Source organism: Euleptes europaea, chromosome 10, assembly GCF_029931775.1.
Source record: "Euleptes europaea isolate rEulEur1 chromosome 10, rEulEur1.hap1, whole genome shotgun sequence".
Taxonomy (NCBI): Eukaryota; Metazoa; Chordata; class Lepidosauria; order Squamata; family Sphaerodactylidae; genus Euleptes; species Euleptes europaea.
Window position 1 is genome coordinate 32,072,396 of NC_079321.1, and position 24,133 is coordinate 32,096,528.

At 41.4% G+C, this 24,133-nt stretch overlaps 1 non-coding gene across 1 annotated transcript; it reads left to right on the plus strand.

The window, feature by feature from the left end:
* The first annotated feature begins 5,952 nt into the window (after positions 1-5,952).
* TRNAV-GAC (transfer RNA valine (anticodon GAC)) lies at positions 5,953-6,025 on the plus strand. The gene has a single exon. It is a non-coding gene; the product is annotated as a tRNA-Val (tRNA).
* The last annotated feature ends 18,108 nt before the right edge of the window (positions 6,026-24,133 follow it).

Genomic DNA, 24,133 nt, shown 5'->3' on the forward strand with positions numbered 1-24,133 from the left:
CCACTGACAGATAATAAGAATTCAGAATGAGTGGTTCTGCCTCTAATCACTGGGTAAATGGCGCTGAATTAGGGCCAGAAATGACATTTAAAATTACATGACGGAAATGTATAGCTTTTCACACCAAAGCAAAGTCTTAAAAATGGCTTTGTGCAATTATCGCAAAAAGCTTCTCTTCCCTTCATTTAGGGAAATATACATAGCCTGTCTTCTTTCTCATATAGAAAAGGAGGGGGATTGAAGTTTAGAAAAGCTGAATAGACTTAAATGTCTGTCATAGCTGTCCAGTGACATTTATTCCGTTTTTAAGCAAAGGCAGAAATAAATTAGCCATAGGGATTCTTCTTTTTACATTCTGTAGATCAGCAAACACCTATTAAAATAGTGGCCCCACCCCCCAACAATAGAACTTTGGATTGATTTGGGATGGGGAAGAAGCAAATGAGAAATTCTTCCTTCGAACCCAGGTGAGATGGCTCTGTAATCCTTCAGTTGTAAATTATTTATGCATCTACCTGGTAGATTACAGACACTGAAAAAGTACACAGACCCATTCTCAGACAGTGGCCACTATTGGATGCCATAGAGGAATTGATCAGGATTGTGATCCCTATTGATTATTTTTAACTCCCAGCATTCTATTTTGGGGGATTTTCTTTGCAAGAAGATAAACTCAGTGTTGAAATAAAAGCAAGAAATACCTTATGACTCAATAAGGGCACCTCCAAATGGACCTCCTTAACATTTTAGCTGAGTTAATTTACAAAAAAAAAAAAAAACACAGTCCAAAGATCAAGTCTTGATGCCCACGAGAAATATATGCATATATGGGAGTTTTTTGGAATTTTTCTTCAGTACTAATTTAAAACATGGCTCACTCACACAATTTGCTTGTAAACATAGGAATGCAACCGTAGCTGCAGGTCAATCTCTATTTATTGTGTTATATACAACCATTTCCCAATGTTCTCTCTTTCTATCATATTTCATTCCCTATATGTTACGTTTCATAATGCCTAATGATGTGCTACACCAGTAGGTTTGATTTGCTCTTCACTAGAAATATACTGATGCGAAACTACAAATGAGTAATCAGTAGTTGTCTACTGCTTGTTCCCATGCAGGGCTGGAATGAGCAAGTGAGCAGGGCTGCTAAGAACCACCATGGGCCCCTGTCCTCACTCTACACCATGACCGAACCCTATCATCATATGGAAATAAATCAGATGACTTGCCCAGCTTCTTGGACTCCTACAGTGAGCAGGGCTCCCAACATTTTATCTCCATAGTCCCCCATACCCAGTAGTCTTAAAATAAAGTGAGGGAAGTTACAGCTGGAATATGTCTTAAAATACAGTGAGGGAAGTTACAGCTGGAATATGTGGCCACTGGCTAGCTCCTTCCTTAGTATCTTATACTGAATTCTAAGGGATAAATCAAAATGACTGCAATTTGGGACCTACAGTTGAACTATCAGTGAAGCAGTTGGCATTAGGATTACCAATCTTCAGGTGAGGCCTGGAGTTCTCCTGGAACTACAACTGATCTCCAGAGCTCAGTTCCCTTTGAGGAAATGGCCGCTCTGGAGGGCAGGATCTATGGCATCACATCCCCTGAGCACCCTCCCCAAACTCTGCCCTTCCTGGGCTCCAGCCCCTAAATCTCCAGGGATTCCACAAGCTGGAGCTGGTAACCCTAGTTGCCATTGAAGCTGGTACAGAAAGTGGGAATAGATCTGCTTTTCCTGAGGCAGTTCCAACTCATGTCCAGTAGTCAAGTGACCATATCCTCTAGGCTCTGAAAAGGAACACCCATCACAGGGAGTAGGCTTGATATTTTACTGTGGAAGATGCCAAATGGTGGGGCATGAAGTTGTTTTTGTAAACTCAGTTTTTCTTTGCAAAAAGACATTTTAAGCAGCTTCCTCATGGCAGCTACATGAAGTGGTCCCAAAGGAACACCAAACGTAAGACCACAAACCAGAAAGCAATTGACGATATTGTCAGAGTAACAAGTTGCCCATAATAATCTGACAGAGACAGTTGACAGGTAGCTGTCAGATCAGAGGCATCTAGGATGATGCAAGAGGCAGCAATAGCCTTGCAGGTTCTAGGGTGAACTGCAACTAACCGGTTTAAAGCAGTAAGGATGTTGTAATACTGTGGCCAGGTCTGCAGGTGGCCTTATTGGTTTCAGGTAGAGTTCTGTATATAAGCTTATGTAACTGTAACTCTGTGTTGGGAAGTTTGGTGGAGAGAAGTGTACGTGACGGTTTGTCTTTTATCTGTGCACTGTAAATTAAACAACACTGTTTTCTATAAAGCAAGGAGTTCTGGTGGTGTATCCTGGATAACTGCTAATCTGCCTGCTTCCACGTCAGATATTTGGGTCCTATTGAAATCACTGAGTTGCAACTATCTTCACCAGATTAGCCTCCGCCGCTCATGTGGAGGAGTGGGGAATCGAACCCAGTTCTCCCATTGATTTCAATTATGACTCTAGTCTGGGGCCAAGAAATATGAAAATATCGAATGGAGAAAATGCTTTTACTATTCAACATCACAATAAATCATTGCAATCTCTTCCTTGCCATGTGCTTATGTTTCATTCTTTGCTACAGTTACAAAGTCACAAATGTTATCAAAAAGAGAGAGTTTTTCAGACGTAAATGATCCCCAGATTTCAATGCTTGTGCAATCATGGAGCAACCAAGTAGATAGAATTGTAATCATTTTTATGGTACTTCATTCCCCATTGCAGATTTCTGTTTCACGGAGCATGTTACACAGTGGTTGACTTGGTCTTTGCTCAGCCTTTAGAATGATCACAATGACTGAGCAAAGACTGTTTCACTGGTCAGAGCTAAATTATTGATCTCTTGGCAATCTGCAGTAGCCTGCAATGAATGGTATAAGATATTGAGAATAGGAAAGCAGCAATGAAAGCGTACTTCCAGAAATCAATTTTTGTACTTTTTGCTGGGTTTATAATGTTTCTGCTTCATCATTAGAGGCAGCTATAGTGTCAGCAGCTTCAGGATTAACATCAGCATCTATTTATTCATTTATGTTACTTCTCCTGAGAGCTGCTCAGGGTGGCTCACACAGTAAAACCAGTACAATAAAATCATTTTTAAAAACCACAATAGTGATCCAGCATAATTACTCCTCAAAGAATAAAGGAATAGCCCAAACAAAATGAATTATACATGTATCCTTCCCTTGTTACCTATGGTAAGTTGGGACAAACTTTGTGACCTACCTGAATTTATTACAGAAATGGGATCACAGGAAAAGGCTAAAAGAGAGCTCAAGAAGAGCCGGAAAAGAACTAAGCAAGCAGGGCCGTATATAGCAATTGGCCACAACAAAGTGTTATGGGGAAATTTTTCTGCTATGTGGGGAAGAAGAAGAAGAGTTGGTTTTATTATGCTGACTTTCTCTACCACTTAAGGGAGACTCAAACCGGCTTACAATCACCTTCCCTTCCCCTCCCCACAACAGACACCCTGTGAGACAGGTGGGGCTGAGAGAGCTCTTAACAGAACTGTAGCTTGCCCAAGGTCACCCAACTGGCTTTGTGTGTAGGAGTGGGAAAACCAACCTGGTTCACCAGATTAGCCTCCGCCGCTCATGTTGAGGAGTGGGGAATCGAACCCAGTTCTCCAGATCAGAGTCCACCACTCCAATACAAAGATCTAAAGGCCTAGGGATAAGGAGGGAATGTGTATATGAATTGCTTGCACAGTCAGTAAACTTGGAAAAGCTTTGACAGGATGTAAGCTGTTGATCTTAAATACCAAGTCAGGTATCACAGAATCTGCCAAGAGAAATGCATCCTATTGCAAGGCATGCCCAAACCTTCCTTTGTAGTGAAAGCCAGAAGAGCTCAAAAAGAGGAAATAGCCCTTTCACTAGTAGGTTGCCATACAAATCTGTAGGTTGCTCTAAAATCATTTCCCTCTGAACTGAATACCATCACCTGCCATTTCCACAGTTTCAGAGAAAACGGAAGGCATACAGGGAAATGAGTAAACACTTGGCACTTGCAGTTGCACTCATAAAATTCACCTGGTGCCAAAATGGGGAAGATGTCAACAACGTCACTGTTAGGCTTCTGCTTAAATAGGTGTCTTGTGTGTTTCCCCCAAACTTCTTTGCTCCTTGACAGATAGTCCAATACTGCATAGCTGGCTAGAAGAAGCGCAACCGCTATGTCAGATTCTTTTGCACAGTCATTGCATATAAACCATTGACAGGAATAACTTCCTTACCCTTCAGCATTTCCCAACAACGGCATTCTGATTCATGGTTTTACAAGCATCATTCAGGCACAAATTCGTTCCTTTGCTGATGAAGCCACCGACTGAGCAATTCATTCCTGAAATGGGATGGTCTTACCTCTGTGGACCATTTGAGGGATTTGCAAGCTCTGTGTTCCAATACTGGGAAAAGACTTAGTCATGCAGTCCTTAATTTGAAAGACAGGCTTCTGAATTCCAACAACTGTCCTCCAGCATGTGGTCTTTGCAATGCGCCCCTAAGATATTTATTACTTCCCTAGCTCAGTGTCCATAAGTAGGGAAGAGGCTGAGCAAGAATCCGGCCCTTGCTATCCGATGCCACCAGCAGTCCTGGTTTGAAATATCAGCAACCAATCCCTTTCTGACAGAAGCAAACACTTTCCAGCCTTCTCACCCCACAACAGTGGCAGTTGTATTGCCACCTATCATGTAACAAAAGCAACTCTGCACTGGCCACAATCCCAGTCAGCCACAGATGAGCAACAAGCCAGGGTCCTACATCTCAGGTGCCTCCTTCCTTCAGCATGGCTCAAAAACTTATCTTTGCTTCTTCTCTGGCAGAAGCATTTATGCTAATCTTCAGAAGAGAGACCTATGGGGTAGCCCTCTATCTCACACCATTACTTAGGCTATCACTAATACCAGCTCCCAAAGGAAAATTTGGGAAACTCCATCTGCTTAACCACACGAAGCTGCCTTATACTGAATCAGACTATGGGTCTGAATCATACTATGGGTATTCAGACTGGCAGTGTCTCTCCATGGTCTCAGGCAGAGGTCTTGCACATCACCTGATCCTTTCTATTGGAGATGCCAGTGTTTGAAACTAGGACCTATGACATGCCAAGCTGATGCTCTTATCACTGAGCCATGGCCCCTCCCACATCTGTGTCACTTGGAGGTGTTTTTAGAGCCTGGTTTAAGGGTGGAGGCAAAGATCTCCTTGGTGGCACATAGTGCCTTAGCTCCAGTGTGGCTGGTATATCACCATGTGCCTAGCAGAACAAGCTAGATTTTGAAGCAACAGTTCACACATGTGGAAGAATAATCTGGCAAGTCTGACTTTCCCCCCAAAGTGAAACAGGTTTGCTCAACCTTCAGACCTAGAAGCATATAGCATAGCAACATACAAACGGTTTAAATAAGGCATGGGACAGAAAAATTCTGTAGTTGGTATAAAAAGAAGGAAGGGAATAAAAAAAAGATAGGGAGCAAGTCTACTCAGAAGTAAGTCTCATTTTATTCAATAGACTGTACTCCCAAGAAAGTGTTTTTAGGATTGCCGCTATAGGATACAAAATGATTCCCTGTTTATAAAGTATTAATAAAGCTACTTAAACCATTTTTATTTGTGAATTTCAAACTGGCAGAGAAATCGATCACCTATTCACCCCAGGATTTATTATCAGGACTCCTTAATAGCAAGGTATCCTCATATCACAGTAATTCTGAATACAAATTAGACACATTTACGCATTTTCCTGTCAATACAAAGTGACACCCGTAGTGCCATTGTTATAAGTAACCAATCACATTTTTTTCCAGTGGAACTCATTTCTTTTACCATGTGCCTATAAGAAGAGTACTGCTGGATCACACCAGCAGTCCATCTAGCCTAGGCATACCAAATAATGTAAATAATGGGGGGGGGGGGCTGTGGCTCAGTGGTAGAGCATCTGCTTGACATGCAGAAGGTCCCAGGTTCAATCCCTGGCATCTCCAGTTAAAGGGACTAGGCAGGTAGGTGATGTTTAAGACCTCTGCCTGAGACCCTGGAGAGCCATTGCAGGTCTGAGTAGACAATACTGACTTTGATGGACCAAGGGTCTGATTCAGTATAAGGCAGCTTCATGTGTTCATGTATTCATTAAATTCAGATAAGTAAAACAGAAAATGGGAAATCCATGGAATAAATCTCCAGTTGCCTCCACCTCCATGGGGCATTGAAATACCAGGTGAACACTACACAGACACTAATTCCCGATTTCAAAGCTATCTCAACTTAATAGACCTTTTTACCTCACTGCTATCCAGTGTGATGATGTAATGATGAAGTGCAGCTCTTGTTATTGCAGATGCTGCTATTGCCATAATCACTTACACCCTGCTGTTCTGCCTCTTGCTCGTGGACCATCTTTTATTCATAGGGGAATAAATTATTATGGAATTAGTTAATCAATCTTGACACTTATCTGAAAGAATTAATCAATCAGTTCCAGGGTTGTTTACCAGGATGTTCTCTCCAAGGGACCAATAAATTATACATAAATACTTGACAGCAATTACAGGGAATGAGGTAGGGTTGCCAGACTCAATAGAGAACAGGACTCTTGTACCTTTAATTGCCCAGTTCTCTACTGAGCCTGGAAACTCTGGAGAGGAGCCAGCAGACTCTCTGTGCAGACATCAAACATAGAGTGGCCTGGCGCCTCCCCATCCAAGATCCTGCCTCTCTTCTCATGGAGCATTGTCTCCATAGGCCTCCATCTGGGATCTGCTGAGTCCAGGACAAAGTCATATGCTGCCAAATCAACATTATCAGTGTCGACCTTCCTGGTTGTAGGGCCTCCTCACCTTGTTGATGTTTCTGAGCATACTTATGGAAACGATCTGCCGTGAAAGTACAGTAGAATTAGAGAAATCCACCTTTGTTGGGCTTACTTTCAATACAGTCGACCATTACAACTCTCCACTTTTTCTGTGGCTCAGATTGTCTAAGTCATAGATGAATCCCCGACCCCTCATCTTCTGCTTTCTCTCCCCCTCCTTCCCTCCCACCTGTTTGTTGGCAGTAGTGAAGAGAGTCTCTCCTCCCCACTCCCTTCACCAGCACTACCCAAGATGCGCAAGGAAACCTACAAATGTCATCCACTAGGTGCCTGACATTATGTCATATACCTGTGGACACTTTCTCAAGGTGTCTGATATCATCTCAGATATTGTTAGTAAAAGAGGAAGAGAAGGGAAAGAAAGCACGTTTTTCCCCACCTGCCTATCAGATGCTTGGCTAGTAGACTGACCATCTAGAAAGCACCAGTGCCAGAAGAGGTAGAAGAAGAGGAAGGGGGCAATCTTCCAAGTCACTCCAAGCTCAAAATGGAGCCAAGGTATTTGGCATTGTTTTGGCACACAGGTCAGCGTTCTTGAGACCTATTCCAAATCAAGCCTGGAGGGCTTAACTAAAGCTGCTTCACATAAAACAGAATGCCCTAATGGAAGTAAATGGTGCTCTCAAGCAGAAAAGTTTGATTTCGAGGTTGCTTTCATTCCTTCAGAATCCAAATCAAGGCAAACCAGCATCTCATCATCACTGATACCTCTCTTTATTTATGTTGTCTTCAAGCACACTTTAAAATTTGTAACTATTCCAAATGGAAACAGAAGCATTTCTGAATTATGTTAATATGTAGTGCTATCAAAGGCTTTAAAAAAAAGAGTTACCTTCCCAAAGCACAGACTTGCAGCAGTGGGAAAGACAACAAAGCAAAAGAGGAGGACGGAAAGAAGGAAGAAGCAAATGCGACAAGTGACATCTTGGCATGTAGCCAACAAAACTCATGCAGAACAACGGCAACTTGGCACTGTTTCATTCACGCAAAGATCACTGCCATGATAGTAGGCAATCCGAACAACATTGTATAGATCTATCCTAAACAATCCATTGTATACACTCCCACAATTATCTTGCGGGTTCCCACTTGTTTGTATCATTTTCTTAACAACTTTTTTATTAATTCTTGATTGTTTCTTAATTTATTTAATTGCATGTTTTGGTATCATTTTTTTTGTATCATTTATGTCTTAGATATTAGGACCAGGTATAGCAATAATCTGAAAAATGATTCTTCATGGTCCTAATCTATCCCAGTAAAGAAGGGGGATTATCTAGTTAATGAACTGGCCCTACTTCTTGTGTGTGAGAGTAATATAGATTTGCAATGTTGGAACTTGCATTTTTAAATTTTACAATTGGTTCGCACAATACTTAATCGAAATGGATTTTCCCCCTTTCCCTCTATTTCTTCTTTTTTTCAGGTTTTTAAGCTTGGTCAGAAATGCTGTATTTTGTATTTTGAATAATATTACTTTATGGTGTGTACCACCGAGGAAGGCCTATTCACCGAAATGTGTTTGGTTTTAATGGAAAAAATTACTATTTGTAATGTATTAAAGTTTTGTTAGTTTATAACATGTAATCTATTAGAATTCATTCTATTATTAGGCTTTTTGGCAATCTTCTTGGTTACCTGGTTTTTCTGCGTTGGAATTTTTCTTCTTTTCCTTTCTCTTTTGGTTTTCCTGCATGTCCTGGTAATATCTGCCTTAGATTACTGTGGTGCTTTCTGTTTGGGGATGCCTTTGAAGACTGTACTTTGCTGACGTCTGATTGAATCAATTTGTACTTACCCTGCATGGGAAGGAATTATGAATGTATAACAGCACTTTTTTGAAGGACTGAAGAAAGATTTCCACTGCTGTGGATCTGAAACGGCCATATCCATTGATGATTGTGGCTTTATATGGACTTTATACACAAAGATTACAATACTAATACTTACCTGGTACTCTGTTGAGACCTTTGGAATCATTTCTGCTTTATGCAGATTGTACATATTGTATATATTTGTGCTTTGTATGTGTCATGTATATGGTCCTTGTTTCATCTCAGTAGCTTATAAAATTTGCACTTTGTGTATATATATCATCCTGTACTAGTTGGAGGTTGGCAACCCTACCTGGGACAAACTCATCTTAAGGACCGCCAACTTCCCTATGAGTTAACTCCAGTCACCTTTGGAGGCCTTGCTTTGGTTGCCCCCACCATCTGAGGCTAGTAGGGTTGCCAGCTCCGGGTTGGGAAATCCCTGGAGATTTTTGGGGCAGACCCTGAGAACAGGGTTTGGGTAGGGGAGGGACTTCAATGCCATAGAGTCCAATTGCCAAAGTGGCTATTTTCTCCTGGTGAACTGATCTCCATTGGCTGGAGATCAGTTGTAATAGCAGGAGATCTCCAGCTAGTATCTGGAGGTTGGCAACCCTAGAAGCTAGACAGGTGGCAAGAAAGGACTTTCTCAGTCATGGTACCAAAACTTTGGAACTCCCTCCCCAGGGAGATTTATCTTTCTCCCTCTATCAGTGTCTTCTGCCAGCAGGTAAAGACTTTTTTGTTTGTTTGGCATACCCCAATAACGGTTTATTGTAGGGTTGTCAACTGCCAGGTAGTAGCAGGAGATCTCCTGCTAATTCAACTGATCTCCAGCTGATAGAGATCAGATCACCTGGAGAAAATTGGCCACTTTGGCAATTGAACTCTATGGCATTGAAGTCCCTCCCCTCCCCAAACCCTGCCCTCCTCAGGCTCCGCTCCAAAAATCTCCCGCCGGTGGCGAAGAGGGACCTGGCAACCTTAGTTTGTTGGCCCTCCACCCTGGTTCTGGTGTTTATGTGTTTTATTTAATTATTTTTTTTAATTTTAGATGGTTTGAATTGTTCAAATGTTTTAATGTTTTTTATGTTTGCCACCTTGGGGACCCTGATTGAGTGGAAAGATGACATAATTTTAAAAATAATTATAGGTTTCCCACACCATGTCTGGCAATAGGTAGGAATTCCGGGGCTGGAGACATGAGGGGGCAACACTGGCAATGGTGTGACTTCACTTCTGGGGAAAAACCCAGAAATGACATCAGTCCTATATAGGAATCACGAGAAACTCTGATGTCACATTTTGGTTGTTGGCCTGATGCTTTTTTTTTTCTCTCTCCCATTACTCCAAGAGGTAGTGGGAAGAGTGGGGGCTTCCAGAGGGAGGTCTGCCATTGTAACAGGAGACTTGGCAACCCTACCTACATCACAGAATTGTCATGAGCTTACAATGGAGGAGGGAGAAACAAGTAGGCCACATGGAGCTCCTTTGGGAACTGATTTTTTTTTTTTTATAGAAATGAAATTAAAAAGATCCCATCGTAGATAGTTTCTGATCTAGCAAGGTTTGGCCTTAAAAACCCCAACAGATGGGAGATCTCAGAAGATCTAGTGCATTGTGGGCTGAGACAAGCCTCAGTGTTCTTCCATGCCCCAAAGCCTTTTGTGTTATCTACTCTTACAGGCCCCTGTGTTTTTGGTCCAGGGGAAGAATCTGTAGAGATACAGGCATTCCTTGAACACACATAAACACATGGATGGTCCATCAAAGTCAGTATTGTCTACTCAGACAGGCAGCAGCTCTCCAGGGTCTCAGGCAGAGGTCTTTCACATCAGCTACTTGCCTAGTCCCTTTAACTGGAGATGCCAGGGATTGAACCTGGGACCTTCTGCATGCCAAGCAGATGCTCTACCACTGAGGCACAGCTCAGTGTTAGCCTTGTTGACTAACCCCATCAGATGGGAGATCAGAAAGGGATGGGTCCTTTTGTGGCTACATTCTATTTCATTTTCCTAACTTCCAGACAAGGCCTGGAGTTCTTCCAGAACTACATCTAACTCCCGACTACAGCAATCAGTTACATAGGGGGATATGGAAACTTTGGATGATGGTCTCTATGGCATCACATCCTGATTGCTCCGCCTGCCAAAACGCCACCTTTCCCTCAAAAAATCCCCAGGAATTTTTCAAGTAGGGTTGCCATCCTCCAGGTGGGGCCTAGAGATCTCCACAAATTAAAATTGATCTCCAGACAACAGAGATCAGTTTCCCTGGAGAAAATGGCTGCTTTGGATGGTGAACTCTGACATAATATCCTGTTGAGGTCCTTCCCTCTGAAACCCCGCCTTTCCCGTGCTCTACCCCTAAAATCTCCAGGAATTTCCCAACCCACAGTTGACAACACTGTTCCCAAGTCAGACTTAGCAAGCCTAACTCCTCCCTATCCCTACCCAGCACTAATTTCAGCCAGACAATTTTGATTCATTGTAGGTGTTTCTTTGTAAGACGGCTGAGCTATTGTAATAGCATTCGAGCAATATTTTACAAGACCTTGGAATAAAATGTAAGGTTTTATGTATCAACATTTTAAACCTTAGCTCTTAACATCATTATTAGATTCCAAGCACTCTGGAAACACAATTCTCATTTGATTGTACTATTATTATGAATCACTAGCTGAAAGCATTACCACTCCAAGATCTTCTACACCTCCGTGCAAGTAATGCTATCAATTTTTTTGTTGTTGTCGTTGCGTGTCCTACTTCTATAAATCACAAGTAAGAAAGGCAGACTTACCATATAATTTGTTATGATAATGAAGGCATACACTAGTCAGCTATTACTGGTAAATAACCAGGGATCCTTTCATCTCCTGTCAAGTACAGTGGTGTGGATTATGGCCAAAAAGCTGCTATCAACTCTCATTTCCTGGCGCAGACAAAAAAGGGGGGAGGAGAGACAGGTGCCTGTCTGAGCTGATAGGTGTCTGATCAAAGGGCCTAAAGCTGTCAGAACCCAGCAAAACTTAGGATCCCAATTGCTCTTCAGTGACACCTTTGTCTTTGATCAGTGCATTTTGCAAAGGGGAGTCTATTTATGTAAAAGTCTGAATGATCCAGGAGTGTAATCTGGAAAGGGACAGAGTTACCATTTTGGATGGTCTGATAGTTTTGGCAACCTAATTATTTGGCAGGGAAGGAAAAAAAATTTTGGGAAAAGATTAAGAAATTATTCCCATAAACATCCTGCCTCAAAGTCATCCTGGTAAAGTTTGTTTTCTCCCACCCCAGAGGAGACAAGTAAACAGGAACCCAAACCCAGTTCGGAATGATACACAAGCTCTAAGTTAAATATGGGGGGAAAGCCAGATTTAAGAAAGGAAACAAGCACTGGATAGTTGCAAGGAAAATATATTTGGGGTATTTTTACATGTTGGTACAGTTCAACATGCCTGTGAAAACTTAGATGAAGTCATTTGGAGGGGTGTACTTTTTTCTGGAGCTTTTTAAATCCAATAATGAGTAAACAGTAGATTTGTAATTCTGTTTTAAACTTTTATTACATGTTTTAGTAAAAATAATTTTAACAAGGCTAATTCAGCCCATGCTGAGGCCACAGAGCTGTTACCTTCATTTAAAAAATCAAGATGCTGAAGGGCTTTAGACAAATATGGTGGAGAGAGTCAAGTTGCAGCCGATTTATGGAGACCCAATTGGGCTTTCAAGGCAAGAGGCAAACAGAAGTGGTTTGCCATTGCCTGCCTCTGCATAGCAACCCTGGAGTTGTTGTTGGTGTCCCATCCAAGTACTAACCAGGGCCAACCCTGCTCAGCTTTTGGGGTCTGAGATGGACTAGCCTTGGCCCTCCAGACCAGAGCAGACAAATACAGATTCTGGAAATTATAGCCAAACTAAAAGTGCAGTGAATCCATCCAACAGAGCTATTTTGACACAGCCGAATGTGTTAGGAACTTCGTTTAGCTGCTCTGCTAATTTCAGTGAAGGGCATAATGGACGTATCGAACATAACACAGAACATTTCGCATCAATAATAAACAGGTTCTCTGGGTTTTTTTGGGTGGAGTAAGTGGGTCACAGATTGCTGAATCAATAGTTTATTTCCGGCAAACCATGTCATGACTACTTTTGATCCATGATTTTTTACAAAACTCTGGCAAACTGGAAGGGTAAATTGTGGACAGAGCATAAATGAAAACAGTCACATTGAATGACTCCAAGTATTATAGCTTACCAAAATGACCAAAATGGACATGGAGAAACTTTTTTGCCTCTCTTAATACTAGAACATGGGGTCATCTGCTGAAGCTGGAGGGTGAGAGATTCGAAACAGATAAAGGGATTTCTTCACACAACGCATAGTTCAATTGTGGAACTCCCTGCACCAGGATATGGTGATGGCTGCCAACTTGGAAGGCTTTAAGAAGGGAGTGTACATGTTCGTGGAGGATAGGACTATCCATGGCTACTAGTCAACAGCCAGTGTGGGATTGGGGTTAGAGTGTTGGACTAAGATCTGGGAAGCCTGGTTTGAATCCTCACTCTGCCATGAAAACTTTCTGGGTGACCTTGGGCCAGTCAGACTCATCTACATCACAGGATGGTTGTGAGGATGAAATGGAGAAGAGGTGAATATTGTAAACCACTTTGAGCTTGCATTGAGGAGAAAAGTAGGGAAAATAAATAAATGATTGTAAATTACACAATTTCAGTCTAATGGGATTCTTATACTTTCACGTAGCAGGCTGTGGAACAAAAAAATAGAAATTTGTTCATCAATCAATATGTGCTTAATCCAGCTAAAGTCACAGGCTGACATGCAGATAACAATTTTAGGATGCAAAATTTCAAGATAAAGTAGGGATATGCTAGCAGGTATAGACTCAAACATTCATCAAAGCAAAACTCTCTCCAAACATAAAAAGGCTCCTTGCCTTTCCAATAATTTTAAGAAGTTTTTTTCTAGACTTTAATGACATTGGAACCAGACCTATAAGAGTGTATAATTTTTCTGCGTAGGCCTAAAATGTAGAATATTTTAACATGTATTAAAAATCAACAAATTGATGTTTGCTTATCAAGTGGAATTTAGGGAAACCCATGTTTAGCAATCAATATGCCTGTTATCTCATATCATGCTTCCAACTGCTTTCCATGTAAATAATCATATCTTATTCTGCATTGCCGAGATGTTGTTCTCAAAGACCATTACACTCAAAGCATCAGCAATCTGATAATGGATTTGAATTATGAGCTTGTTTTTATTCTCAACCTATATTTCTTTATTCATATTCTATATGTCCCTAGAAGGGATATTATTCCCATTAAGTGGTAAGTAAAATCTTGTCCACATAAAATCTGTTATAAGAATACTTTTACAGGCTATGGATCAGGCCCTAGTCAGAGGAAGTTAGTAAATATTAAAATTATCAAACTAAAATTATCAAATTATGTACTAAAAATGCACACAATAAAAAGAATATACATAGTGGGTACAAAGCCAAACTGTCTACCTGAACCATGAAAACCATTTGAGAGTGAGGACTCTAATTCTCACACTTTACTGCAGGATCTATTCTTTGCACAACTCTTGACCAAAATTAGTCTAATTTGGAGATAACTCTGTTTTAGTTTTATTAATAGGGTTGCCAATCTCCAGGTACTAGCTGGAGATCTCCTGCTATTACAACTGATCTCCAGGCAATAGAGATCAGTTCACCTGGAGAAAATGGTCGCTTTGGCAATTAGACTGTATGGCATTGAAGTCTCTCCCCTCCCCAAACCCCGCCCTCCTCAGGCTCCATCCCAAAAACCTCCCATCGGTGGCAAAGAAGGATCTGGCAACCTTATTTATCAATGTGTAGGTCTCTTGTACTTTCTTTTTTTAAAAAAACTATTTTATTGGATTTTTAATGATACAAGGTTGAAAAGGTCTCTTGTACTTTCATCAGCCAATCATGAATTTTGAGTGGTGCTGGTTGCTTTTGTTTGTTTTTATTTTGGGGGTTTTTCTGTTCTTAGCAGACACCATTCTAGCTATGGTAATCATATGTAAAGGCATAGCTTGAAGATTTTGGCTAGCCTAAAGGGGGTTGCCAACAAGAGATCATTTGCATCAGATTTTCCCTATAAGGAAGGCAAACTGTAAAGGCTCTTCCATACTAGGATTGCCAGGCCTTCGCCAGCAACCCCTGAGAGGAACTGGGGGTGGGGGGAGGGCCCGCATACATGTCACTTCCACTTTTTACCAGAAGTGATGTAAATGTGCCAGTGGGAAGCCAGGACACAGTTTCCCCCAATTTCCTCATACCAGCACTTGAGGCGCTCGCAGGCAACAAGTTCAGCGGTCTAGCATCCTTATTCCATATGTAAATATATATCTCCACTTTTTTCACATTTAAATCACTACCAATATCTTTTTGCCATCTCATAAGAAAACTATTACCAGGCTTAAATAATCCATTCAAGTAAATCGTATGCAAATTAAAAGAAAAGAGATTTCTTCACGCATAGTTACAGATTTTCTCAGATATCGTCATAGGCTGTAATACTAGGTTTGCCAGGTCCCTCTCCCGCCACCAATGGTAGGTTTTTGGGGCAGAGCCTGAGGAGGGCAGGGTTTGGGGAGAGGAGGAACTTCAATGCCATAGTCCAACTGCCAAAGCGGCTATTTTCTCCAGGGGAACTGATCTCTATCGGCTGGAGATCAGTTGTAATAGCAGGAGATCTCCAGCTAGTACCTAGAGGTTGGCAACCCTATGTAATATACAAACCCTTTCTGTAACATATCACATAGATAACCTTTAATTTACAGATATTCAAAAACCATAATACTTAGGATTGCCAACCTCCAGGTTCTAGCTGGCGATCTGCTATTACAACTGATCTCCAGCCGATAGAGATCAGTTCACCTGGAGAAAAATGGCCGCCTTGGCAATTGTACTCTATGGCATTGAAGTCCCTCCCCAAACCCCGCCCTCCTCAGGCTCCGCCCCAAAAACCTCCCGCTGGTGTTGAAAAGGGACCTGGCAACCCTAATAATACTAGAGTCTATGATCTTTAACATTGTTATGTGATAGTACCTGGTTGTTTATTATCAAATACGTGTTAGTTGCAGTCAGTTATCATCTTTGTTTCACCAAGCATTTGGTATGTGATCCCTATTTTCAATCTTTTGGATCTTCTGCTGCTTTAATGATGATTTTAAAGGTAGATTGTTTTTAGTGTGGTCATAACTGGTTGTTTCAACTGAGCCCCGGAGGCATAATTGGGAGCATAGACAAGTAGGAGGCTAGAAGGTAACCATTTATTGCGGTGCGGCCCTGATTGCGTTGTGGAGTATCCAAAGTTCTCCTTTGATTTTATGATTTGTATGGTTCATGATCCAAGGCTGTTAACTGCTTTGATTACTTTTTGCATAATAGCAGGAAATAGAAGTTGAGCAAATAAATAAATATATTTAAGGCCCACTGATTCCTGCAGAACTCAGTGCAATGGCTTCTTTCTAAATTAGGGCTATGATATTTGCAGCCAGTATACATAGTCCTAACTACTTGTGGCTTTGTGGATAGCCTTGCTTGCTCTGAAGTAATTTATTTTCCATGCTTTAGTATGAAAGGCCGTACAAGACAATCAAAAGACTAAGAAAACCACGTTTCTATTTAAAAATTGCTCAGCTGTAGAACATATTCTTCTGAAAGGGTTATTCAGTGAGTACTGTTTCACCCGGGAGTAACGCCTTGCAACTGAGAGAGTATAAGGAACATCAAAATCAAGTGCTGAGTAACTAAGCTTACTATTCACAGCCAAAAGTTACTGGCCTCTTCCCTAACTTAAAAAAAAATCTGTGGTCTCTCAGGCTGTTCCAAGCCTAGAAATAACCAATGTTGCCTGTGCAGCTGGCCAAAATATTCAGGAGGCTGATCAGTATACTGGATAAGACCAAATGAAAAAGGTATCTCTGTGTGCGGTGGGACACACAGTTGTGAGCAGCTGCTAAAGGGACTAGAATAAGAAATCGAGAGATTGTGCAATAACAGTGCCATCTAGAGGGCTCCAGAGATTATTAGTGCTCTGTGCTAGGTTCTGTACATCTAAGACTCCAAATATAAGTAGCCAAACAGGGGCAGGCGAACACAAATTCAAGCAGCAAAGAAAAGTAATATATATCTCTATAGAGGGTTCCAACCATGCCAAAAGTATCCACTTTACATTCTAAATAACCCTCTCTCGTAATATTTCCAACTCATCAGCACCACTGGTAATATGCCATTCTGCATGAATATTATTTTTCAGTTATACGATAAATGCTGTTTCTTTGGTACCTGCGCAAATGGGTACAATAAAGCTTGATGAAAACATAAGATGGGATGAATTTTGGAGATTGTGATGTGGTGACTTTGGTCTGGTTCATACCTCAACTCTCGGAACTGCACGGTTACTCTCTGAAACATCCACAGTGAACTGCCATCTCCACCCTGTTGGCCTGATTGACAGAAGATACAGCCAAATCCTTCAACCTCTGAACCACAGCTAACTCCACCTCACGATTCAAAGTCTCTGACTTCCACCTACTCATAAAACCAGTTTCCAAACTGAAGGACTTTCCTTGGGGTTTTTTAAACTTTGTGTCTTGATTTTCACGTAATGCAGGAAGTGACAGGAAGGTGTGTAAAATACTAAAGAGAAGAGCAGCTATAAAGTCACACCTGTCAGTATAACCACCAAGGAACCAGCCTCTGCAGAGTCACTCTAAAAAGTAGCTGTGATATGAGCTGTGAAACAGATCATTACTACATTGAGACAGTTGACATCTCCTAAGAATCCAGTAAAAAATCGGCAATGTCATTACATCAGTACTGACATAATAGATTCCTGCCTAATTAATATTTTTCCATGCCCTCAAACTGTAATTTCGCTGATCAGAGTGACAGTTTTCTTCAATATACAGACATTCCATTTTCTCATCAGAGCAAAACTAGCTAATCTTGAAAACCTGGAGAAAGGATTTCAAGTGAGAAGGAGCAATGGCCTTTTACCTGCCATCCTGCCAGGCCTATAACCACAGTGTTGCCCAAAGTCATTGGGCGAAAATGCACAGGTCGCTTTAGCCTCCTTTATTCCCTGTTTCAGCCAGGATTCAGCTAGGATCGAACGCATGCGTTTCGCTGAATGTGCGTTCGATCCTGGCTGAATCCTGGCTGAAACAGGGAATAAAGGAGGCTAAAGCGACCTGTGCATTTTCGCCCACAGATTAACTTTGTCAGCTCTGACTGGCTCCACCCCCTGGAGAATTATTTCTGCTACCTCACAGAAGAGAGTAACCTGTGTACAAAATAGGGATAAGCAACATCGAGCTTTCTGAAATATTCAACAACCAAAACTCTGAAGGGAAGATTTCTGAGGAAAATGGAGGGAACGATTGGAAACTTCCAACAAAATGAGATTACGTTCCCAAGAAAAACAGACCTACAAAGGAGGAATAATAGACCTACTAGAAATATGAATAGGTGGTCCAGTTGTATGGAACTCTTTTTTTAAAAAAAAAATATTTAATTATTAAATTATTTCAAAAACACACACTGCACACTACATTAAACGACAAAACACCATACATACAGCAAACCAAATCACTCTCCACAATAGTTGACCACTAGATTATTAAAAATGTCTATATTGAAAAACCATATTAGAAACAGTTGTCTGGGACTCTTGTCTCTCCAGTTGGAAACCTTCATTGTGAACCAAATCTTTTAATATAGGAATTCTATAGTAAGCCAAACAATTGGTGTCATCCTAAGCAGGTTTACTCAAAATCCTACTCAGATCTATTCAATGGGGCTTACTCCAAGGAAAGTGTTCTTAGGCTTGCACTGAATATTGCTTGAATATTTTTTTTAAAAACATTATCCAGATCATATTTTCAAAACAAGGAGTTCAAAGCATATACACTTACTATGGCTTTAGAAATATGCAGTCTGCAAAACCTAGACTTTTTTTTATTAAGTTGCCATATACACATTGTTTTTAACATTTTGTGCTATGCTTCATGTCTGTTCTTGCACTGCAGGGACTAACTAACTAACTCCTGGAGACTAAACACCAGAAAAACAGATCATTTTTTAACATTACATGGGTTTAGTTTTCAAAGGAAGAGGAAAAGAAATCTTATTTCTGTGTGCACAGGTGTGCTCAGACAGACTAGAAAATTGAAATCCAATTTTAAAAGGCAATATTGGAAACAATTTGAACAGGTTCTGATGTTGCCACGGCTGAAATAACAGGAGAAATGACTTGAGGGGCGATCTTTGCATTTTCAGTTCAATCTGTTCAGCTGAAGCTCCAAAAATGGACTGAAGTGGAAAATACAAACCTCACCGCTTCTGTCATCTCAGCCATAACAAACACCAAAATTATTTCCAACAATATTGTTTAAATCAAACCTCATCTCAGAAAAGCAGACCTGCTCTACTCGTTTAGCATAAAATCACCACCTTGCTCCCTCTGCTGAATAAAATTCATCCTTGGGATGAACTGCTTCAGCATGCACAGTTACACAACAACATTTAATTGGACTCCTTGTAACTATTTATAGATTAGATAGTCTCCTCGTGCACAGCAGGCTTCCTAGTCTCAATCCATTACTGTCTTAAAATATATATCATTCCCTCTCTCTTGAACATTTGCAGAAAAATTGAGGGAAGAGGAAAGATAGCATCCTCTAAGGAGGAACAAATGGCAGACTTAAGCAGACGTTCAGTCAGTGACAAGCCTCCCCTCCCCTTAGTTTCTTCCAGATAGTTTTCCCACATATGGTTGCCAGGTCCCTCTTAGCCATCGGTGGGAGTTTTTTAGGGCGGGGCCTGAGAAGGGCGGTGTTTAGGGAGGAGAGGGACTTCAATGCCATAAAGTCCTATTGCCAAAGCGGCCATTTTCTCCAGGTGGAGATCAGTTGTAATAGCAAATCTCTAGCTTGTACCTGGAGGTTGGCAACCCTATTCTCCCCATATTTTGTTTTATATGAATCAATGCACACAGTGATTATGGCATTCATGCCTAACTCTAACTGTATTTGGTATTTGGTTTTCTTTAATGTCATCTTGGCTTCTCCTTGAAGTATATTGAAATGAAATTGCCCCAAGTACACATTTAAAGCAACAGAATAAAGGAAGGTTCTCCTAGGGCTTTTCCGCACACTCAACTTACTCCTGGTTTTCTTGGTCTACAAGCATTGGACTGGATTTGGGTTCTTCCACACATCTGTCCTCCCTCTGCATTTTCACAGCTGTGGAGTCAATTTATTTTCTTCCACACATGCCTTCAATAATGAGGATTTTCAAGGGAAGGTGCCAACCTCCAGGTTTCTTCTTCTACACTGGCGCGGGGTCTCACACACACACACACACCAGGACTGCAGCCTATAGCGGGATACCAACATTGTGCGTGCTAGCTCTTAGGTAATGCCTCCAAATCTTTGTACAGAATCTCAGACATAAGCTTCTCTTTATCAATTAGGAAAATCCTGTGTGTGTAAAGTGCCGTCAAGTCGCAGCCGACTTATAGCGACCCCTTTTGGGGTTTTCATGGCAAGAGACTAACAGAGGTGGTTTGCCAGTGCCTTCCTCTGCACAGCAACCCTGGACTTCCTTGGTGGTCTCCCATCCAAATACTAACCAGGGCTGACCCTGCTTAGCTTCTGAGATCTGACGAGATCAGGCTAGCCTGGGCCATGCGGGGAAAAAACAAAAACTCTTAATTTGGAGAAAGAGGTGGGATGATGAAACAGAGAGTTAGTGGAATTTCTACTCTACTTAAATCTCTCGTAACAGCTAAAACATTACTGGAGCTATGTGTGATCTGCTCTCTGCTTTGGAATGAGTAAATACACCAAACCTGTAGGATAAAAACTGGGGGGAGGGAGAAAGATAAACCAAGACTTGAGCTACCCGCTTTCTTCCTGGAGTCTAAATCAGCATGAAAGGTTATATTTGTTGCAATGCAGAAACTGATGGAGACAGCAAGAGTTTTAGCCGACCTGGCAGTTCCTATAAATTGAAGGATTATATTTTGGTTCTGCAGATTTTGCTATGCAAACACCAAGTCTTTCCATGGATTTTGCAAGCTTTTAAAAAGACGAATCAAGGGGTGTTCCCTAGGCATCAGCAAAGAAGAAAATGAAGAATACATTTCCCTCCATCTCAATGTCTCAGTGTGAAATATACTCGAATTAAGACAGAAGGCATAATACTGCCTTCTCATCTAGGAGCAAACAGTATAGTAGTTTTATTTAAAAGGATAAATGTAGGCTTGTAACACTTGAGAGAATCAAATCATTGTCCTGACTGCATAAGTTAAGAAACCAAAGTTGAAAATTAACCCTTTTGACTACCGTAGCACCAGAATTGGAAGGAAAACAGTAAAATGATTCTTATAAAATATCACTTTAATATTTGCTGCACTGAAAAAGCTGGTAACGTTGGAGGCCCTGACCTAGGGTTGTCAACCTCCAGGTACTAGCTGGAGATCTCCTGCTATTTCAACTGATCTCTAGCCAACAGAGATCAGTTCCACTGGAGAAAATGGCCACTTTGGCAATTGGACTCTTTGGCATTGAAGTCCCTCCCCTCCCCAAACCCTGCCCTCCTCAGGCTCCACCCCAAAAACCTCCCACTGATGGTGAAGAGGGACCTGTGCATACAGATAAACAAATGTGCACAGAAACATGTATACATCAACAATGGAATTTCCCTGTAATGTCAGAAATACATATTCACGTTTTGCAAGAATATTGCTCACAGAAGTGTGTGTGTATGCGTGTATGTGTGTAGAGGGAATGTGAGCTGGCTACATAGCTTCCGCACCCAAAGAAGAAGAAAAGCCCTCTTATTTCTGCACCTGGACCCAGATGGCAACCCATCTCTCCCTATGAGATAGACACTGTGTTTCATTACAAGTAGGTCAACAATTGCTTTGGCTGCAGCTACAGAAACACAGGTATCTAAAAAATTCAGCACTTACCTACTACAGTTCCTCTCCAATTATTTGCTTAATTTCTCTTTCATAGACCCAACAAGACTTTTTTTTTAAGCATGTCACAGATCAAGCGTTTATGGGACCTCGGGGATCCTGGGAGACTTGTTCAGTTTCTCAGAAGAGAAGTAATGGAGGACAATCACCCTTAAATGGCAGCTTGTCAATAGCGCTCGTTTTTCCCTGCAGTCACAGCTGTACAGGAGCACAAGAGTACATTCTTAGTTCACAATGGGCTATACAGAGGCCTACTAATAAACATGCCCATTAGCCAAAGCAGAGTGATTGTGCATCCTAGAACACAACCCATAATCCTCCATATTTATTTATTGTATTATTTATTTCAATTATACCCCATCTTTCTCCCCAATGGGGCCCAAAGCAGCTTATATAATTCTTTTCTCCTCCACTGCATCCACATCCTCTGAGTTAGGTTGGGGGGAGAGTGTGTGAATTATCTTGCATGGCAGAATGGTGGTCTCCCTGTTTCTAATCTGACCCTCCAGCTACTATCACCCTGAGGTTCTGTGACAGATGCTCAAGTGTTTCAATGGAAAAGGGCCACTAAAGGCATAAAGTCTTTAAACCACTTTTGCATGTGCATAGAACTTATTGTGTGTGGGGGCGGTGTACTGGAGGCAAGGGAGTGAGCAGACACTGGTATGACTGTGTATGGCTTGGGGGGGGCAAATGTAGGGTTGCCAAGTCCCTCTTTGCCACCAGCGGGAGGTTTTTGGGGCAGAGCCTGAGCAGGGCAGGGTTTGGGGAGGGGAGGGACTTCAATGCCATAAAGTCCAATTGCCAAAGCAGCCATTTTCTCCAGGGGAACTGATCTCTATCGACTGGAGATCAGTTGTAATAGCAGGAGATCTACAGCTAGTACCTGGAGGTTGGCAACCCTAGTGACTCATGTCATATCAACCATCTATACACCAGGGCTGCTATAGGTCCCAACTACTGTGGTTCACACAGGGATATTAGAAGTCTTACAGTCAACATCCTAAAATGTGGTAACAGAAGAGTACTATTTATAACTTAAAGAGTGAACCATAAGCAGGTAGTAGGAATAACTGATATCGAAAGCATCCTTCTTATCATTACTCTGTAACAAAATTTAGTTTTTAAAAAGAACTATGTTTGCATATGTATCTCTGTAAAAAAAAATAGGCATCCAAGTCTGAAACTTATGAATTGTATTCATGGACTAAATTATTCACTATGAATTATTCATTTTGCTGTCCTGTATCCTGAATGTACGCCGGCCTGTTCACACCCCGCTTGGGATATTATTTTCCTTCCTGCTGAAGGCACCTTTTGATGACATGTCTTTCACAAATCTGACAAGCCATATTTCCTCACTTCAGTAAACACTGTGCAAAATATCACTCAGAACTCAGACCTATCACTCTTCAACCCATCCTTGACAACCAGATGAATTAGCAAATGTTCTGAATTTGCGTTATGATGGGATTTGTGTTGGCATTATATTTTGTACAATACATCATATGTGATATTGGTATCTAACTAGCTTTCAGGTTGCTATATTTTTCCAGGGGGCTGATCCAGGCCACTGAACTGGTGTATATTTCATAAATGAACACACAGAAAAATAGTAGCCTACAGCTGTACAATATTCAGCTGCTGGGATGAAAGAAGTTGTGCATATAGAATGCCATTCTTCTACAGAGCTCTTAAAAGACAGAGAACAAACAACATGTTGGAAGATTGTTACCCATTGGTCTTACATATGAATCCCAGTTTGTCAAGCAGGAAACACAAAGGTATCTTAGGGGGGAAATTGTGCGTGTGAGTGAAAGTTTGTGGCAGAAGGTTTCCCATGTAATGGAATCCAGGGGGAGGGTTTTCAGGTCCCTCTTCGCCACTGGCAGGAGGTTTTTTGGGCAGAGCCTGAGGAGGGCAGGGTTTGGGGAGGGGAGGGACTTCAATGCCATACAGTCCAATTGCCAAAGCAGCCATTTTCTCCAGGTGAACTGATCTCTATTGGCTAGAGATCAGTTGAAATAGCAGGAGAGCTCCAGCTAGTACCTGGAGGTTGGCAACCCTAGGGAGGGCGGAGATAGCCTTTGACTTTAAAATTCTTCTTTCTTTCTTTCTTTCTTTTTTAAAAAACCTGCATCTCCTTTAGAACAGAAGTGAGAGGTGGCAGAAGAAGAGGCTTTCCTCTTATGCTGGGCTTCTCTTGAATGAATTTGTATCCAGGTGAGAAATATTCATTCAGACAGCTGTCTAACATACACGTGTATTTTCAAGCACACACAGTAAGACGCTGAAATGCAGCAAAACACAACCTTCTCTGTCTCCCTGACAAGGGGACAGTGCCACACCAAGGACTTTTGA